Raw genomic sequence first — 12,971 nt, forward strand, 5'->3', positions numbered from 1 at the left:
CCCTCTGCCTCTCCCTTATCAGGATACATATGATGGCATTTAGGCCCCATCCAGATAACCCAGGAGAATTTTCTTATCTCAAGATCTTTGACTTAGTCAACATCTGCAAGGAATTTACTACAATCATGTCACTTAGTGATCAGATACATTCTCAGAAGGCCCAAGACATTACTGTACATTACTATATACTTTATAAACACTGTGCCTTGAACTACACTAACTTTATAAAAATATTTTTCTTTCTTCAATAATAAATTAACCTTAGATTATTGTAACTTTTTAACTTTATGAACTTTTAAATTTTCTTAACTTTTTGACCCTTTTGTAATAATACTTAATTCAAAATACAAACACACTGTATAGTTATACAAAATATTTTATTCTTTATATCCTTATATAATAAACTGTTTTCTATTTTCAAAATTATCAATTATTTTAAACATCCCCCCATGTCCTCAGGCATGTTCCAGCATCTGGATGGCCACCTGGACCTCTGTCATCTTTCAGGAGATGTTGCCAGCACTCTTGCTTATGATAGACAGTTTTCAAGGGTAGCCTGCAGCTTATTAAAAATTATCTTTTAGGAGATAGCAAGAGGTGGTGGTCTCTTCCACCTTTCTCAGTTTCCTGTCCATATTTTTTGAATGTAGTGTTGGCAAGCCAATAGGTACAAAAGCTCTAGAGATGGAGACAGCACTGTGAATCGACATCTCTTTGCAATCATTCTTCCTATAGGGTTCAATTTAACATTTATAAACATACTTTTGATATGTAGGTACTGGCTACCAGAGAATTGAGTGAAACGTATTTTCTTGTCTTCAGTTACCTCACAGAGCATTGAAGGAAAGAGGTATTGAAGTTGCTATTTAAGCCAAGGCAAAATGACTAAAGCTAAAGTGAAGTGAAAGTAACAAGTAATGAGAAGAATAGATCCACTTGCATGGCAAAACAAAGAATATGGGATCTACAGCAGACAAACATGGGTTGGAACCATCCCTACTGTTTGCTAACTAAGTGACATTAGGCAAGCTACTTCACCTTTCCAAGGCTTTGTTTTCTTAGTTCCAATCTAAAGATGATAACATATATTCACGGGGCTAGTTGAAGATGTCATAAGAGAATATATATAGAGTGCAGTTTCTGTCATGGGAAGCCAAGGCATGAAGGAAAACTTAGTGCGCTGGAAAGAACATGGCCACTGGGATGTTATGAGTTCAAATTCTGCTCCTATCAGTCACTAGGTGTATGGGTTAATTACACAATATCCAAGAGACTTTTCTTTTTCTTTTTTAAAACGGGAATCACTCAGACTGCATCCTGTACCCTCTTACTCTCTCAGAGGAAGAGAAGAACGATCATCAATGGCAAATGGCAGTTGCAGAGAAGGAACACCAAGGGCTCACTTCATGCTGAGAGGAGAACACAGCTCCTCCTCTTGGTTACCGGTGCTCTACACATTCAGAGAAATTTCTCTAGTAAAAAACTATAGAAATGATTCCTGAGAGTATAGTCTTTCTGACTAGAAAAGAACCTTTTCTGATCTGCAAATACTTAATAATACTTTGCAGGGATATTGGGAAGATTAGAAAGGATAATTTTGGTTAATATTATGGAAGAAAGCGATTCATTCTATTTGAGAAGGGATCTAGGTTAATTATAGGGTAGAGCTAGAATCTGAACTGGGTCTTGAAAGTTGAAAATTTTGATAGCTGGAGAAAGAAGGAAAGGCATTTGGTATGAAGGAACGACATGAACAAAAAAATGCAGAGTACATTGTGCGTGCAGGAAATGGTGTGTATGCTGTCATGGTGGATAGTGGAGTATGGGTGGAGAGCACCAGCAGGGACAGCTGGGGAGATGGGCTGGGGCTGGATGATGAAAAGCTTGCTGGAAGTGCCAAGAGGTGGTTTAGAGGAGGCCCAGCTTCTTAAATTAAGACAGCGTTCTCTAAAGAGTAGTGTGCAGGATGATACAAAGAACTGTGGTAAGAAAATAGTAGAACTTCCAGAGAACTTCTCTCTGTATTCATTTTATATTTCATTCCTCCCAATCTTTATTTTAATGAATGTTTTGTATTGCTTATAAAATACTGTACAGTAACTGATACTTATAATCTACTATATATATGTATGTGTAAAATGGTTACTGATGGAGTGTAGGATCAAAAGTTAAGAGACCACACAGTCCTTTAAGGCACAGCAGCACAGCCTGCCCCACACTCCCACTAAGAGTGTAGTCATATGGTTCAGCTCTGTGTCCCCACCCAAATCTCATTTTGAATTGTAATCCCCGTAATCCCCATGCGTTGAGGGAGGGACCTGGTGGGAGGTGATTGAATCATGGGGGTCATTTCCCCCATGCTGTTCTCGTGATAGTGAGGGAATTCTCATGAGATCTGATGTTTTTATAAGTGTTTGACAGTTCTTCCTTCACATCTGCTCTCTCCTGCCGCCATGTAAGACATGCCTGCTTCCCCTTCTGCCATGATTGTAAGTTTCCTGAGGCTTTCCCAGCCATGTGGAACTGTGAGTCAATTAAACCTCTTTTCTTTGTTTACAAATTACCCAGTCTCATGTAGTATCTTTACAGCAGTGTGAAAATGGACTAATACATGTAGGCAGACTCCTGGTTGGGCCCAGGGATGATGATGTACTGTTTAGGTGGACAAATTGGTTCTATGGCTCTAGGATACCATGTCTGGACTCTGGCAGTTGCCTTTAAAGCAGGTGCGAAGAAACAGTTGTTCCAGATGCTGAGGCTGAGTCCCATTGGCCATATCGACAACATCTTCCAACATCTAACTTGTCCTAACAACCCTCTACAAGTCCATGTATTTTGTTACTGGTTTACCTTGGAGGCCCCCACAGGATGTGACACTGCTTAGTGTTATATATTCAAAATACACTTTAATCCATGTATCGATCGATTGATTGATTTTTACATGACTGTGCCTAGAGTTTAGTAACAACTGACTAAACATTTTGCCAGGTTGGAATGATTGTAGCCATGCTCTATGGAGTAAGGTTTTGAGAATGCATCACCCACATCACCCTGTGCCACCAGAATCCTCTTCTGAGGGGATCTGAGCCCTGCCAGTGTCTGGGTCTGCATAAAGGTGGGGCTGAGGCACAGACATCAGATGCTTGTCCTCTATGAGTTCCTTGCTCTTCACTGGAAGGTGTCAATACCTGTACACTTTATGGAAGGACATAGGCCTGCCTCTGGCTGGTGCTGTGGAATTCCTGCACCCCAGACTGGTGTCAGGAAATCACCAGACTTGGTGTAAGAAAATGTGTTTTTGGAGCTCTGCTTCTTGGGATTCAGCCAAGCCATTGGAAAGCCGTAAAATCTGAGGTTTGCCCTTTTAACCTAGGCTTTGATGTTTCACTACACTGAGATGTGTTATAAATGGATCTGTGAAACAATCTCACAGAATGGTTGCTGACTTTGCTGTAGGGATGCTCTAAAGTTCAACAGTTTATTCTTATGTTACACAGTAATTTTTAAGAGGCTCAAGTGAGAAGTTTTCTGTAAGTCTCAGTATCAAGATAGACAGTTTTTTCCCTTGAGCACCTAGTTTGTTTTCGATTTTATGAATATGGTACAACATGTAAATGAATACATTTCTCTCTTTGAAAAATATAGAATCAAATTTGCTGCGTTATTCTACAAAGTGCACAGGACTCTGTGGGTATATATGTAGTACATTAAGTCTAACTTCATCTTATTTGTTCCTACCTGAAGTTTCCTCTTTATCTGTTTGCTTCACTGATTTGTCTTCTTGTGTACTGAATGTGTTTTTGTAAGCCACCTCATATTTCTGGAATTAAGGGAATTGAGAAGAGTGCAGTGGTTAAAAATGTGAATTCCCATGTTAGGCTGGCCTGAGGTCAAATTCCTGTGCTACCACTTAATCCTTGTGTGACCCTGGGTGACTTACCTGACCTTGTCAAATCTCAGCATCCTCATCATTATCTATGAAATGGGGATAACAAGAGTACTGACTTTTTTTTTTTAAGGCTGTTTTGGGTAATAAATGGAAAACATTTAATGTGGTGGCTAGCATACAGTACTGAGTATGATACAGTACTGAGTCAATGCTACATAATTATGACTATTATAAATATTAGAACTAGTGAGAGAATAAATAAATACACGAATAAATAAATGTACCTATTTATTTGTAGGTACATTTAATAACATAAATATTTGTCTTGGAGGAGAAAAAACTCAGGTTCATCCTGCTGGAGTGTTCCTCTCCTCTCATTGACTGGAGCAGCCTGGAGTATGAACTGTGCAGACTCTAATGATGATGGCTTCAAATCCTATAGAAGCTTACAACCCCCTAAGCCTCTCAGAAGGATTTTTATTTTTTAACTAGAAAGGAATGAAGAAAGGGCTATAAAATGTTAAAGTATATGGTTGACTATATTGCTGACCTATATTGCTTTTCACCAGTAACTCCTAAAATAATTACTGTCTCAGAAACAATTCCAAACAATAAAGCTTCATCTGGTGTGTGTGCTGTCATCAATGCAGAGAAGGTCTGAGCCCTGCCACATTGCTAGCCACTGGCCGCATAACCCCAAAACTTAAAAAGTGAAACAAAAATATAACAGTGGACAGAATAGGCTGAACATGAGCAGAATAGGCTGATAATGATACAGTGAGTAAAAATCAGACATATTTGAGAGAGGATGGTAATACCAAGGTAGTGTCTTTATTAGGTACTTTATAAAGATGAGCCTATGATTTCTCTGAGGAACTCTGAAATTACCTAAGCTCCAGACACCAGACTAAGAACTCATTTTGGACTGGACTCTTATGTTTCTTATTCATCTTCAACTCTATTTCAGTACCCAGCACATGCCTGGCACAAATGTTTGCTGACAAAACAAATGTATGAATAGGTTGCCGCAAGCTCTGGGGGCCCCCACCAATGACTGGACAACCCCACTGGAGTCATCAGGACTAAAGGAAGTTCGGTGACCCGTGGGTGGGTGAGTAAGCAAATGGAAGCCTTTAATCCCAGGAACATGGGGATGGAGATTGCTTTCATTCACTCATTCGTTCAACAAGTTTGCTAAGTTACTCCCATGGCCCTGATACTATCCGGCCATGGTGGATATCACTGACAAGGCAAACTCAGGCTCGCTCCTTCTGGTGCTGATCATACAATAACAACACAGTGTGACAGGCACAACAAGGCATTCTATGGGATGACAAAGAAAAGATGCTAAATATAGATGAGGAATGAGTTGGAGGTCTTGATCAGGTTAAGAATAACAGGGGTTGGGAGACAGCAGGGACAGCCAGAAAATGAGAAAGAGGAGGGCACATGGGAGACACTGGCCATGCCAGGTCAGTGTGTCTGGAGTAGAAGTGATCATGGGAGAATGATGAGAGCAAAGGCTGGCAGAGAAAGGAGGGGGCCAGATGGGCAGGGCCTTGGCACTGTGATAAGGAATATCAGCCTTATGCTGGGAGCAATGAGGAGCCACCGAAGGTTTTAAGTAGGAGAGTTCCAAGATCAGATCAAAGTTTGGAAAGCTCACTCTGGGTGCCGTGGAGATTGGATTTCAGGGTGGAGACTAGAGGCATGAAAACGACTCAGTAAGGAGGCTGCTGCATGAGTAGGCAGCAGAGGGTGAGTGTAAAGGCGATTTGGGAGTTCTCAGTGATTGGTTGTGACTGGAGAGAGAAGAAGAGTTGCCAGAGCTACCTGCAAAAGAATGAAAGTACGATTGATGCTTTTTGAGTACTGGATGACACATTTTCCCACTTCTAACTCTGTAAAAGTCACCTTGTGATCCCCAGGAAGGGAAGTGAGATCTGTCTTCAACACGCAGGGGACAATCCCAAAATTCTCAGAGCTCCTCTTTTCGCTTGATTCCCAATCTGCTCGTCATGGTGACTTCAGAGCTGCAGTCACACGGGAAAGTCATGGGAGCCCGAGGTGCCCTCTGATGGGCTTTAGGTGGCTTTAGGATCTGACACTGCTACCTACAGACAGATGGGGGTTAGGAGCTGTATGGGAGGGCTTTGTGGAAAATAGGTGGAAGTCAATGGAAGATACAGTTGCAGCATTGAACTTCTTGGAATTTGGAGGCAGAAAACCTGTGTCCAGGCTCCATCTGGTGTGAACTTGGGCATATCATGTAGGTTCCAAAACTAAAAAGTCATTTAACTTCAACACTAAAAATTACCATGACCTACAGAAGTCCATGAGTCATTTACACTCCATGAGTTTCAGGATTTTTCCTTTATAAAATGAGAATTAAGATATCTACCCATGTGTACCTTGAATGAAACAAATCACACATGTAATAATGCCTTGGAAATGTAATACAATTAACTCTGCAAATATTGGAGACCTGTGAGACTGTCATTTGGTGGACGTGGCACAGCTACTGTAAGTCAGACAGACTTGGATTTGGGTTTTGAATACACTACCAATTAGCTGTTGGCAAGAGTGGCAGGATGGCTTCCAGTGATCCCACCTCCTGATGTTTGCTCCCTGCATGACCCTCTCCTTCTGTGTGTATGTGGACTGGGCCTAGTGATTCCAATTAATAGACTATGGCAGAAGTGATGTTCTGTCATTTTGGAGATCAGCTTGTAAAAGACTACCTTGTTTGCATTCTGTCTCTGTGACTCTGATGTGATGAGTTGCCCTAAGGAGAGGCCCATGTGACAAGGGACTGAGGATGGCCTCCACTAAGCGGTATGGCACTGAGCCCCCAGTCCAACAGCCCCAAGGAAATGAATCCTGCCAGCTCCCACTTGAGTGAGCCTGAAAGTGGATCCTTCTGAGGCTGAGCCTTGACATGACTGTTATTACTATTATATAAAAGGCTGCAAAGCCCAGGGACAGTTGAATGCTATAGACAATGGGTACATTGAGTTTAGGCCAGTGACTACTGTGACTGCCCTGTCATAGTACAACCACACTCCATTATTATTGCTTGCTTCATTGTGTGTCTTCTCCAGCTAACTATGAACTGGAGAAGGATGGGGGTACCTACATTCTGCCACCATGGTGTCTCCTGTGCCTACCAACACTCAGTGAGGGCTTGTTAAATGAATGAATACGTATTTGAATTAATAAGAGGGTGAGGAAACTCCTTGTCCTTTTGGGATGTCTGGCACTTAAAGCAGCTGGCACCTGTCCCAGGAGAGAACACAGGGGAGTGGAAGGACCACTCTGGGGTGAGAGTGTCAGGGCCAAGTCTGATGCTCATTACACTCTCTCGGGCAGATGTTACCCAAGCCTCAGTTTTCTCATGTGTGAAATGGGTGCAAGCGTTGTCCTAACTTCCTAACAGGATTGCTGTGAACATTATTTGAGATCACAGACACAAGAGTACTTTGTAAATTGCAAACACAGAAGAACTATTAGCCACTAGGAATGTTGGTGGAATCTGGTCCCAAGATGGTCATTCTTCTCAAGTGGCCTGTTACTCATCAGGCAGGTTTTGAATTTTATGAATTCTGTTTACAAAATGTGTTAGGATTATACACAAAATTCATGAACTCATTTCATAGAAAAAACAATATTCTGACAAACTTTACTTTTTATTTTCTGAAGCGTATTCTCTTTTCAATGGGTACAATGCTTTGTGTTTTTTAAATTCATCTTTGTAATTAGCATGTTTTGGGTTTGCAAATGGTAAACATCATTTTACAGATGTGCAAATAGGGGTACTCTGGTTTTGCCTTTACAATGTGTTGTTGGTTCATTTAATTTTAGCTCTGAACATTTGTTTTGTGCCCATTGACCGGGGGTAAACATGCTGAGTGACTAGAGGAAGCAAAGGCTCTGGAGAGGGGCCCTCACTGTGTCTTCAGGCTAGATTCATCCGGAGGAACAAGTTCCGCCTCAAGTGAAACACACCAGCATGTGAAACTGACTGGACAACCATTCTGGCCTCAGAGAAACACAAATGCAGCAAAGAAGGCTGAGCCAGTTTCCTCTGAGCAGGAAATTTTGAGGCCTCTTTCCATCACACCCCAACCTCGCTTTCCAAACACATATTCCTCTGCACAATAGATGCCTTTCTCCAGCATTTTCCAAATTGAGTTCAGTGAGAGGGTCACCAGTTTGCCATAAATGAAGGCACCCTGTGCCATGAACATGAGTTTGGGAAACAAGACGTCCTTTATCTTCTTCTTGGAAAATCATAATGCCCCATTAGACAACTAACTTTAACATGACTGAAATGAAAATAAACATTATCTACTCAGAGCAAATTGCCTCCTCTGTTCTTTCTTATGTCTCTTTCATAACATGATAACCTTCTCTTCTGACTTTTAATTTTTTATTTACTTGTATATATCCATCGTTATTCTAATGTCATTGACAGTACAGAATAACTTTTTCATCTTTGTATTTCGTCTGGGCCCAGCACAGTGCTATGAATGGAATAGGTGCTCAATAGATGTTTTTGGGATAAACTGGTTGAACAATGAGTGTTGAACCATCCAGAGTGGGCCAAAAAAGCAGAACTTAGAAGATGAGGGAACAAGGAGGCAAAACAAGTCAGTTTTTTTTTTTTTTTTTTTTGAGACAGAGTCTCACTTTGCCATCCAGGCTGGAGTGCAGTGGCACGATCTCAGCTCACTGCAACCTCCACCTCCCGAGTTCAAGCTACTCTCCTGCCTCAGCCTCCCAAGTAGCTGGGATTACAGGCACCCACCCTGACACTCGGCTAATTTTTTTGTGTTTTTAGTAGAGACAGGGTTTTACCATGTTGGCCAGGCTGGTCTCGAACTCCTGACTTCAGATGATCCGCCCGCCTCAGCCTCCCAAAGTGCTGGGATTACAGATGTGAGCCACCATGCCTGGCCCCAAGTCAGCTTTTTAATGGATTGTAATCAAACAGTTACTGGTGAAAATCCTACTTCGTTTAGCTGCATCAGGCAGCTCTGACTATTTAGTCATTGCTCTGAACCATTTATTCTAACCATTATTCAGTGTCATATAAGCATGGTCTGTTTGTACTTCCCTGCCCAGGGGACATTTCTTCACCCACAAACATCCTCTTCCTTTTTTTTTTTTTTTTTCTCCTGGAGACAGAGCTTTTTTTTTTACCAGGGAAAGCAATTTTGAAACTGCCCATCTTGATTTGGAGTTAATGGAACCAAATAACCTTGATAGCCTCTGGACAGATACCAACTTAGGCCATGCTTAAATATCTGTGTCACCAGTCACCTGTCATGTGATGGGTGGAAAGTAATTATTGGAAGCTTTGAATATACTCTCAGATTCTACATGACTCATCAGGCCTTCTTTTGCTTTAAGGACAAATTTAAGTGGAAGAAAGAACTTAGACTGGCTAAAGAGTCAGAAGAATGTGTGATGGTATCTCATGCTAATTCTCCTGTATAAATTTTATCAATAAAGATTTTGTCTTTCAGTTAGCCCAGCTATGTGTTTCTGGGGGTCTGAGTGTAAGAGAAAAAAATAACTTTTCAGACAATAATTCTGATGCCCAACACATGACAATTGCTAAAGGAAAGGAGGCAGGACTGTGTTGGGGTGTTTTCATGGCTAGCAAGATGAAACGCCAGAGTGAGCTCAGGCTAAAGGTCTGCATTCTGTAGTGCGAGCCCCATTGAAAGTGGAAGTAGTCGGGGGAATCCTTCCTGCTGTTTCCTAGGACCTGAGCAGCTCCGGGCCACATCTGGTCTGTTTCATCATTCATGACTGAGTAAAGAAAAGAAGTCCCCAAGAGGAACAACATGGTCTTGCACGCATTTATCAAGGGCCATTCAAGGAACCCAGCTGGGGGAAGCGGAATTGGCCAACAATACCTTCACTAAAAGTAACACCTGTTAAATTTCTAGTTATTGACAGGGATTTGCAAGGCATGCCAAAGACAGAGGAATCAGACTTTCTTTTTATTATTGCCAGTCTTTTTTGACTCCAGGGTAGAGGGGCAAGTGGAGCAGCAACATGGGCAGGGCTGGAGGCCAGGAGACTCAGAAATAGTAACTGTCAGAGAAGAAGAGAGGGAAACTGTAGCTAAGGACAAAGGGAGGTTTCAGTGGGCCAAACAGATAAATGAGGCAGTGAATTCCTTAGGAAGCAAGGGAAGTGCTGAATCATTTAATGCTGAAATTGTGGTTGGAGTTACTGAAAGGAGTCTAGGAGACAAGGCAGAAAATCATTAGCAGAAATTAATTATCTACTGCTTTCAACACTAAGGATTATGCTGATCTATGCAAACCAAAAAAGCCAGAAAACCTGAGGGGTCTTGACAGGAGACTGCTGTTCTGGCAGGTAGAAGGGGGCAGCAACTGGGGTGGGGGTTGTTCTGTGATGCCCTGGAGGAAATAGTATCACAGACCTTGGTGCAGTTGAGAGAGGGGAGGATTCCTATAGACAAAAGGAAAGAGAAGGCCAACACAGATGGGGGCCTAGCAGCCGCTTGTGAAGGAAGTTAACTGCTGATGAGCTCAGCTTCTGGCTAAGGGAGCTGTTTGGTTTGGTTCTCCTGCAGAACCCCGTGCATAGAGAGAAGGCACATACTGTACAGTATGGGAGATAGGCTGACTGCGCCAGACGGCACCATGACCCCAGGAGGTGGACAGGACATGACGACACTGTCTCAACTAGGTTGGAGCCTGAAGCTGCCTTGCTCTCTCCAGTGTATGCAACCCCAGATTTCTGGATGTAGCTTTTCCAGTGGGTGTCTAGGCAGTACCCCTGCCATAAAGAACTGTCCAATAAACCCTCTTTCTCTTCCAGGGGCTGGGGAGGTGGGGTGGGAGGCTGATTGGGATCCTGGCTGTCGTCCTGGACATGGTCATGATTGGGATTAGGGCCAGTACGAAGGTAAATTGAGTGAGGTACTTAAGGTGCAAAATGGAAGGAAGCAATACTCTCAGGGTCACCTGAGTGCACCGTCGGCACCTCCTTCCATTCTGCACCCTAGGCATCTCACTCACCTTACCCTACTGCTGGCCCCGGTTGGGGTCAAGTATTCTTGCACTTCATTTCACAGTAACCAAGGCAGTCTGGAGCCTCTGTTTCTTTCTGGTGTCTAGAGAGCCTGTGGCCAAATCTGGAATGCATCAGGGCAGGAGAAAGGTGTTTTGTTCTCTGCAGCTCTCAGATTCCTAGGAAGCGCGGCTACCTTTAAAGGGCGGCTGTGGGTGCTTGCAAACTACATAACTGTTCCTTCTTTGGGCAGGGAGAGGCAAGAAATAGAAAGAGAGCTTTCACCAGTGTAAGATAAAGGGAATCCCACAAGGACACTGGTCAACTTTTAAAAATAACTTATCTTTTATTTTCTGATTAGAAAAGCAAATAAATGTTCATATTAATTAGAGTTAGAAAATAAAAATGACCTGTAATTCCAGCCTCCAAAGTTATGTCTTTGCTGGTGGTCCATTTAGATTTTCATCTTTAATCACATGGTCCTGGTGATGACAGTAACAAAAATGAGGGTGGTGACCATACAACAAACTTGTATTGAATGCTAATTTCTCCATGTCAGTCACTGTGCTAATTGCTTTATTTGCATTGTTCAACATGACCGAATTTATTTCTCAACAGTACCATGAGGCCAGCAATATTATTCCTATTTTGAAGATGAAGATCTGGTGCTTAGAGAGGTAAAGCAACTTGCTAAGGTTAAACAACTGGTATGGGGCACAGTTGGGATTCAATCCCAGGTCTACCTGACCCTGCAGCTTGAGAGCAAGAAGACGGATTAGAAAGGGTTTTCCCTTTCATTCTGTCTCAGCTCCCCACTCCAGTTCCTTCCCTATCCTCTCACAAAGGAAGCACAGAGTGAAAGCCGAACAGCAGATCTCGTTTTGAAGGTTTTCCACCCTCGTAAAAGGAATCAAATAGGAGTCCTCCAAACAAGAGGTGGAATGTTGGTCTCTTCTGCCCATTCCACTCTGATTTAGTTTTGTCCCCTCTAAATCTCATGTTGAAATGTGATCCCCAATTTTGGAGGTGGGGCCTGGTAGGAGGTGATTGGGTCATGGGGGCAGATCCTTCATGAATGGCTTAGTGCCATTCCCTTGGTGATGACTGAGTTCTCACTCTGAGTTCATGTGAGAGCTGGTGGTTTAAAAGGAGCCTGGGTCAGGCACGGTGGCCCATGGCTATAATCCCAGCACTTTGGGAGCCCAAGGTGGGTGGATCACCTGAGGTTAGGAGTTTGAGACCAGCCTGACCAACTTGGCGAAACCCCATCTCTATTAAAAATACAAAAATTAGCCGGGCGCAGTGGCTCACGCCTGTAATCCCAGCACTTTGGGAGGCCGAGGCTGGCGGATCACAAGGTAAGGAGATAGAGACCATCCTGGCTAACAAGGTGAAACCCTGTCTCTACTAAAAATACAAAAAATTAGCTGAGCGTGGTGGCGGGTGCCTGTAGTCCCAGCTACTTGGGAGGCTGAGGCAGGAGAATGGCATGAACCCTGGAGGCGGAGCTTGCAGTGGGCCAAGATCGTGCCATTGCACTCCAGCCTGGGCAACAAGTGAAACTCCATCTCAAAAAAATAAAAAACAAAAAAACCCCCATACATATATTTAAATTTATATATTTATTACATATTTATATATTTATTCTATATAAAATATTTATATATAATGTTTATATTTATATATATATATACATAAAATAAATAAAAGGAGCCTGGATCCTCCTCCTTCTCCCTCTCTTGCTCCAACTCTTGCCATGTGACACCATCTTTTCCCCCTTTACCTTTCACTATGATTATAAGCTTCCTGAGGCCTCCCCAGAAGCAGATACTGATATCATGCTTCTTGTACAGCCTGCAGAACCCATGAGCCAAAAGAAACTTCTCTTCCTTATAAACTACCCAGTCTCGGGTATTTCTTTACAGCAATGCAAGAATGAACTAACACATACTCCCACTTCTGCAAATGTTTATTGAGCTTACTCACATTATATAATTCACAGCTTTGAAAGAAAACACTTTCTTTTTTG

The 12,971-nt window shown here is 42.5% G+C and overlaps 1 protein-coding gene and 1 non-coding gene across 3 annotated transcripts in view; one reads left to right on the top strand and one right to left on the bottom strand.

Moving 5' to 3' along the window:
* Window positions 1-12,971, top strand: part of LOC126960839 (cytochrome b-c1 complex subunit 7) — a 1,171,628-nt gene that overhangs the window by 53,200 nt on the left and 1,105,457 nt on the right. The gene's annotated exons all lie outside the window — the stretch shown is intronic.
* LOC126961968 (small nucleolar RNA U3) lies at window positions 1,301-1,514 on the bottom strand. The gene has a single exon (XR_007728540.1). It is a non-coding gene; the product is annotated as a small nucleolar RNA U3 (small nucleolar RNA).

The sequence above is a fragment of the Macaca thibetana genome, chromosome 8 (genome assembly GCF_024542745.1).
Source record: "Macaca thibetana thibetana isolate TM-01 chromosome 8, ASM2454274v1, whole genome shotgun sequence".
Classification (NCBI taxonomy): Eukaryota; Metazoa; Chordata; class Mammalia; order Primates; family Cercopithecidae; genus Macaca; species Macaca thibetana.